The following is an 8,453-nucleotide window of genomic DNA, read 5'->3' as shown; positions in this document are numbered from 1 at the left end:
TGTTGTGGCCTCTCCCGTTGCGGAGCACAGGCTCCGGACGCGCAGGCTCAGCGGCCATGGCTCACGGGCCCAGCCGCTCCGCGGCATGTGGGATGTTCCCGGACCGGGGCACGAACCCGCGTCCCCTGCATCGGCAGACGGACTCTCAACCACTGCGCCACCAGGGAAGCCCCACAGCAACTCTTGAGTGAAAGAGTTCTAGAAATAAATACAGAGATGAGGAAGGTCCTGTAACTGCATACCTCTGCTATCATCACTAATTACCCCTCTTCCATTCCAAGCCTCCCCAGGCTATGCTTGCCTGCCTGCTTGCCTAGAAGTCAGATATGTCAAAGGAGATGGCCCCAGAAGCCCAAGTCAAAGCAGCCTTAGGCGTAAGCGAAACTGATAGGCATATGCACTATGAGGAACCCAGGGAAGAGCCTCCAGCCTCCGAAAATTCTCTCTCACTGACATTTGTACTAAGGCTGAAATTTCTATACTCAAATTTTTTTTCTAAAGGAAGAAGGCATTATCAGAAACCAAGATCTTGCAGAGCAACAGAACTCAACTGTATCCACTTTCCCTTACCTCCAAACAAACTTCCCTAACAGTAAATATACTCCCCTCCTGAAATACAATGGTCGGTCACTTGCCTTCAGATAAGAAACAGAGTTCACCTGGATCATGAAGTTGGGGGAAGGTGGTCAATTCTAGATCAATCTCACTTGGACAGCAGAACTTCCTGCCTAGGAGCTAGGTGTTATTATCTCTTTTACACAGATGAAAAACCAGTGTAGAAATGCCCCCAATTGTTAAATACCTCACTCAAACACACCTCTGAGGGGCTGCATTTCATAGCCAGCTAGTAGATGAAGGTCCTCTACCTGGGAAGCTCACACTTCCTCTTCTCATGCTTTCAGCTCCTTCCCATCCTTCAGAACTCAGCTTAACTGCTACCGTCTCAGAGCAGCCTTCCCTGGCCACTCAGTCTAAAGTTGGTCATCTCTATTTTCTCTCACAGTTCCCTATTATTTTCCTTCATCACATTTATTATAGTTTGTAAGTATATACTTACTCCTCTGTTTGCTTATATTCAGTCTGGTTTTTGCAGTAGACTGTAAACTCCACAAGTGCAGAGATCAACCCTCTCCTCAGCAGAACAGCCTTGTACATAATTGATGCTCAGTAAACACTGCCTAAATGAATAATGGGTAGAGTTGCATTTCTAATCCAAATTGCCTAATTATTACCACTATGCGTGCTGCCTCCCCGTAAATGTGAGAATAAACTCCATTGGAAGTCTGAAGCCTCTCCTTCAGTAAGACTTCTTCCATCGGAGCTGAGATGATTGCACAAAATTCTCTCGCAACCCTCAGGGAGAGGCTGCTCAAACCCATCATGCTCCACCATCCCTGGGGTCAGCCTGGGCAATCTCCCTGGTGACTTTCTCCAAGTTGTTCTTATTTGTACTTCGAAACTCCACCACCACCCTTGAAGATCAAACCATCTGATTCTAGCACCTGATTAGGTTTCAGTATCTATATTTATTCACATTATCCTAAAAGTATACATGAGTTTTCTAGAGCAGACGTATTATTACTTACAGCAATAACCACACCAGTTCTCCTCTGGCTCAATTCGTTCCTTTGCGGCTATGCGATGAGAACCAGAGGTCAGCCTACCTATACCAGGATCTATATTATAGGCAAGGGACCTAAGCTGCGAGCTAATCTAGGATGAGGGCAGCTGTCCCCCTTCCCTTGTGAGAGAGAAAAAACTTTTCTCCCCAATGCAAACAAATGAACCTTGGGAAGAGAAGGGAATGACTCCTGAGTTCTGGTCCTTTGGAATATAAATAAATGTCTCCAGGAAGAAGCCAAGCATCTACAAGTTAACAATCTCTTCAACGTCTCCATGATACTAGGTTTCATTCCTCTTCTGAAATGTAAGCATTTACCTTGGGAGGTAAACTTCTCAGGATGGTCTCTTACTTACTATCTAACCACCCTTTAAATACAAGACTTGTCCTGTGACCCCGATCCCAGGTTTCTTTGCTCAGAAAGCCCTAACCATATGGAAACATAAAAATATTTTCTCTACAGCCCCACACCACCCTCTGGTCCTGCTTGAGCTGCCATCTCCTGATTTCCTATTCATTCTTGCATTTTCATGAGCAACTTTAGGTATTAGCTCTTGAATCTCTTCTAAATTCTGCCATCATCCTGGAGCATTCTAACACCCTTGTGGACAAATGTTGGGGAAGTGGGGAAGCCTGATACTCAGACAAAACTGAGGTAACCAGCATGAAAAGCATATCAGTCAGGGTCAAATCTGGAAAACAGTAACCACTCCACGTACTCCAAGTATAGAGGGTTTAACACAAGGAATTAGAGGTAGCTAGAAGAGCTGGGGAAGTGAAACTCAGGAAATTCACTGCTAAAAAAACCTGTGCTTACATGGAAGCAACCTAAGTGTCCAATGACAGATGAATGGATAAAAAAGATGTGAGACATACATACAATGGAATATTACTCAGCCATAAAAAGAAACAAAAGTGAGTTATTTGTAGTGAGGTGGATGGACCTAGAGTCTGTCATACAGAGTGAAGCAAGTCAGAAAGAGAAAAACAAATACCGCATGCTAACACATATATATGGAATCTGAAAAAAAAATGGTTCTGAAGAAACTAGGGGCAGTACAGGAATAAAGATGCGGACATAGAGAATGGACTTGAGGACATGGGGAGGGAGAAGGGTAAGCTGGGACGAAGTGAGAGAGTGGCATGGACATATATACACTATCAAAGGTACAGCAGATAGCTAGTGGGAAGCAGCTGCATAGCACAGGGAGATCAGCTCGGTATTTTGTGACCACCTAGAGGGGTGGGAGGGAGACGCAAGAGGCAGGGTATATGGGGATATATGTATACGTATAGCTGATTTACTTTGTTATATAGCAGAAACTAACAAAGCATTGTAAAGCAATTATACTCCAATAAAGATGTTAAAAAAACAAACCTGTGCTTATAGCATAGGCCTGAATGTCTTATAAGAAGCTCCCTAAGAAGTTGCTTCAAATGCCATGTCTTTATCTCCTCTCAGCACCTCCTAAGAGAGTAATGGCCTCTCCTCCTCAACTTTCCCATCTCCCTCATTGGTGGACTCTAACCCAGCTTCAGGGTCAGAAGAGGGAAGAGGACTCAGGGAAACTCAGGTTTCTGCCCTAAAAGAGAGATCATACAAGGGGTTTGACGCTAATTCCAAGTTGACAACAAATAATCCAGCACAAGGCTAGAGTCATGGTCTTCTCTGTTTCTTCTCCTATTTGAAAGCATTTATGATAGAGAATCCCTCCGACAGCTTTTGCTTTTATTCTTCTCAAGAGATGGCCTCTGGGAGCCATTTGCTGGAGAGAATTGCTTTCATTATATATTTGGTCACCCCAACCAGGAAGTCCTCAAGTTTCTTTTCAGCAAAGATAAACTGCTCCAATAAAAATTAAAAAAAAAAAAAAAACAGGAAATTCACTGCTAAAAAAACCTGTGCTTACATGGAAGCAACCTAAGTGTCCAATGACAGATGAATGGATAAAAAAGATGTGAGACATACATACAATGGAATATTACTCAGCCATAAAAAGAAACAAAAGTGAGTTATTTGTAGTGAGGTGGATGGACCTAGAGTCTGTCATACAGAGTGAAGCAAGTCAGAAAGAGAAAAACAAATACCGCATGCTAACACATATATATGGAATCTGAAAAAAAAATGGTTCTGAAGAAACTAGGGGCAGTACAGGAATAAAGATGCGGACATAGAGAATGGACTTGAGGACATGGGGAGGGGGAAGGGTAAGCTGGGACGAAGTGAGAGAGTGGCATGGACATATATACACTATCAAAGGTACAGCAGATAGCTAGTGGGAAGCAGCTGCATAGCACAGGGAGATCAACTCGGTATTTTGTGACCACCTAGAGGGGTGGGAGGGAGACGCAAGAGGCAGGGTATATGGGGATATATGTATACGTATAGCTGATTTACTTTGTTATATAGCAGAAACTAACAAAGCATTGTAAAGCAATTATACTCCAATAAAGATGTTAAAAAAAACAAACCTGTGCTTATAGCATAGGCCTGAATGTCTTATAAGAAGCTCCCTAAGAAGTTGCTTCAAATGCCATGTCTTTATCTCCTCTCAGCACCTCCTAAGAGAGTAATGGCCTCTCCTCCTCAACTTTCCCATCTCCCCTCATTGGTGGACTCTAACCCAGCTTCAGGGTCAGAAGAGGGAAGAGGACTCAGGGAAACTCAGGTTTCTGCCCTAAAAGAGAGATCATACAAGGGGTTTGACGCTAATTCCAAGTTGACAACAAATAATCCAGCACAAGGCTAGAGTCATGGTCTTCTCTGTTTCTTCTCCTATTTGAAAGCATTTATGATAGAGAATCCCTCCGACAGCTTTTGCTTTTATTCTTCTCAAGAGATGGCCTCTGGGAGCCATTTGCTGGAGAGAATTGCTTTCATTATATATTTGGTCACCCCAACCAGGAAGTCCTCAAGTTTCTTTTCAGCAAAGATAAACTGCTCCAATAAAAATTAAAAAAAAAAAAAAAAAGATAAACACAGAGAGATGATGATACCCCTAAACCATCTCTTAAATACTAAATTAAAATGTTGAATATAAATCTACAAATGGAATGTAGCAGCTTCCTGAATACATGCAAAAGTGGTTCCATTGCTACATTTTCAAGGAGCCCATTCTGGACCATTTTCATTAGGGAAGAATTTCCTCTAAAATCATGAAATTCAGGGCTTCCCTGGTGGCGCAGTGGTTGGGAGTCCGCCTGCTGATGCAGGGGACGCGGGTTCGTGCCCCGGTCCGGGAGGATCCCACGTGCCGCGGAGCGGCTGGGACTGTGAGCCATGGCCGCTGGGCCTGCGCGTCCGGAGCCTGTGCTCTGCAACGGGAGAGGCCACAACAGTGAGAGGCCCACGTACCGCAAAAAAAAAAAAAAAAAAAAAAAATCATGAAATTCAAACCATGAATATCAAATATCCTTTGGTGTTTCAGGTTTTCATGATTGAAAACTTCTGTGCTTTTTCTGCTACATTAAGTAAAAATGGAAAAGTAAAATAGTTGAATGAGTGGTGGCATGAAATTTCTTTTAACTCAGCATGAACCCACAGAAACCAAGAAACATGAAAAGTTCATCAGTTTAAAAAGGGATTGAGGGGCTTCCCTGGTGGCACAGTGGTTAAGAATCCACCTGCCAATGCAGGGGACATGGGTTCGAGCCCTGGTCCGGGAAGATCCCACATGGTAATAGGTGCTTCCCTGGTGGCGCAGTGGTTGCGCTTCCGCCTGCCGATGCAGGGTAACCGGGTTCGCGCCCCGGTCTGGGAGGACAGGCGCCACTACTACTGAGCCTGCGCTCTAGAGCCTACAAGCCACAACTACTGAGCCCACGTGCCACAACTACTGAAACCTGCACACCTAGAGCCCACGCTCCGCAACAAGAGAAGCCACGACAATGAGAAGCCTGCGCACCGCAATGAAGAGTAGCCCCTGCTCGCCACAACTAGAGAAAGCCTGCGCACAGCAACAAAGACCCAACGCAGCCAAAAATAAATAAATAAATTTTTAAAAAATTAAAAAATAAAAAATAAAAAGGGATTGAGGGGGCCTCCCTGGTGGCGCAGTGGTTAAGAACCCACCTGCCAATGCAGGGGACATGGGTTCGAGCCCTGGTCCGGGAAGATCCCACATGCCACAGAGCAACTAAGCCCATGCACCACGACTACTGAGCCTGCGCTCTAGAGCCCACGAGCCACAACTACTGAGCCCTCGCCCCACAACTACTGAAGCCCTCATGCCAAGAGCCCGTGCTCCGCAACAAGAGAAACCACTGCAATGAGAAGCCTGAGCACCACAACCAAGAGAAGCCCCCACTCGCCGCAACTAGAGAAAGCCCATGTGTAGCAATGAAGACCCAATGCCGCAAAAAAATAAAAATAAAATAAATTTATTTAAAAAAATACAAAAGGGATTGAACTCATTAATGAAAAACTAAAAAATGCTATCCAGCTTGAAATTAACCTCCTAGATCTTGCAAGATGGAAGCACACCTATATGGCCGGCTCTGAAAACTTAGTGTTAAGGTACGTTTTTAAAAATCAAAGTATACCATAGAAGCATGGATGGTACCTTACTGTTGTACAGCATTTATTGAACAATTGCTGAATAAAAAGCTAGGTAAGAATTAAGAATGTGCCCTGAAGGCAGGGGATGGAGAGTAGAAGTATAGTTGTTCCATGGAACATAAAAATAGACCAATAATCAACTACCAGATGACCTGATATAATTGGAAACTGAAAACTGAAGGTAAAGAGATAATCTGATCTGCAAAGAGCCCTCTGCACATGTATAGTTTCTCATGTATGTGTGTGTGTGTGTATACATATATCTATACATATATAGTTGGCCACAAAAAGGAACTTCAGAGAGAATTACCCCCCATATGAATCTTACCTTCTCACTGTCCCTTCAAACAGGCTATGACCACTCCTGTCTCAGAACAATAACTGGAACTTTTTCCTGCTCCTCTACCTCTCTCTGGTCCCCCTCAGAGCACTCCTCTTCTGAATGAGAACACTTACTAGCAGAAGCATACAGTATCATATACTAGGTCCCACGCTAGATTTGGAGGGTACAAGTCAGATACAACACAGTCTTATTTCACAGAGCAGAAGAAAATAGAGAACCCAAATTATTGCCTATCCAGAATCCTGCCCTTCTGGGAACAGTAACCTCCCACCAAGGCGCATGGAAAGTACCTTCAAAAGAGGGAAAAAAAAAAAAAATCAGGCTATCTGCTGACACAGAGGAACTTGGGTTTGAAATAACCACTCAGGAAAATGAGATTATCAATGAAATTTTACATATCTTAAAACAGTAATAGGGGCTTCCCTGGTGGCGCAGTGGTTGCGCGTCCGCCTGCCGATGCAGGGTAACCGGGTTCGCGCCCCGGTCTGGGAGGATCCGGCGTGCCGCGGAGCGGCTGGGCCCGTGAGCCATGGCCGCTGGGCCTGCGCGTCCGGAGCCTGTGCTCCGCAACGGGAGAGGCCGCGACAGGGGGAGGCCCGCATACCAAAAAAAAAAAAAAAAAAAAAAAAAAAAAAAACAGTAAAAATACTCATTATACAGTTAATTTTATTGACTGATTGTCACAATCGTTTTTCAATATCAGGATCTCCCTTCAAGAGGCTTGTGAATTTATTTTCCTTGTAGAAAACATGCTTCTCAAGAATAATTTTTTAATTACTTTATGTTTTTATATAAAAAGAGGGGGGAGGATTCTTTGAAAAACACAAAACCCAGTTAACAGTGGTTACTCTAGAGGGTGAAATCAAAAGATATTCTCACTTTTCATTTTGTACAGCTTCAGTTTTGTTTGAATTTGTTCTTATAACAATTATTTGGTTTATTTTTTAAATATTTGTTTATTTATTTATTTATTTGGCTGCATCAGGTCTTAGTTGCGGCATGTGGCATCTAGTTCCCCGACGAGGAACTGAACCCAGACCCGTTGCACTGGGAGCACGGTCCCGACCCCTGGGCCACCAGGGAAGTCCCTGGGGTTTTGTTGGGTTTTTTTAATAATTTGAAAGAAAAACAGAGATTTCTAACCTGAAAGAAAAAGATTAACACTTTTTCAGTGTCTGGTCCCCTATTCAAGTTTAAATGTCTTTATGATTTTATGACTCAGAGTGGAAGCTTTCTCCTTCCCATGTCTTTTTTTTTGTTTTTTCTTTTGGCCACACCATGCGGCTTGTAGGATTTTAGTTCCCCGACCAGGGATGGAACTGGGCCCTCAGCAATGAGAGCACGCGGTCCCAACCACTGGACCGCCTGGGAATCCCCCTGTTTCCCACATCTTAAGATGGCCTAAGAGATGGAGAATCTCTCTCCATTAGACATTATATTCATCTTTGACAGAGACTCAACCGTTCTTTCACTTTTTTTTTTTTTTTAAAAAAAAGAAGAAGAAGGAGGCATTCCCTGGCTGATATGGCGGCTCCATGATGTCATCAGTGTCTTGGCCTCCTATTTTTTTCTCCACCATCCTCAGCACATGTATTCTAACCTCAAGGTCCTACCACATTTACAATGTGGCAAAAGGAGTTGCAGACTGAGTTAGCCCCCTTTTGAAGGTACTTTCCATGAAGCCCCCACTCAGCAACTTCCCCTATACCCATTGGCCAGAAGTAGTCATATGTCCACCGCTAACCTAACTGCAGAGGATGCTGAGTAATGCAGTTTTCAGCTGATGCATTGCCACCCTGATCAAAGAGAAGGTTCTGTTAATTAAGGATGAAAAGGATGGGGGCTTCCCTGGTGGCGCAGTTGTTGCGCGTCCGCCTGCCGATGCAGGGGACGCGGGTTCGCGCCCCGGTCTGGGAGGGTCCCACGTGCCG

The sequence above is a fragment of the Physeter macrocephalus genome, chromosome 20, assembly GCF_002837175.3.
Source record: "Physeter macrocephalus isolate SW-GA chromosome 20, ASM283717v5, whole genome shotgun sequence".
NCBI lineage: Eukaryota > Metazoa > Chordata > Mammalia > Artiodactyla > Physeteridae > Physeter > Physeter macrocephalus.
The sequence above is the reverse complement of the archived record's forward strand: the minus strand, read 5'-3'. Positions refer to the sequence as shown.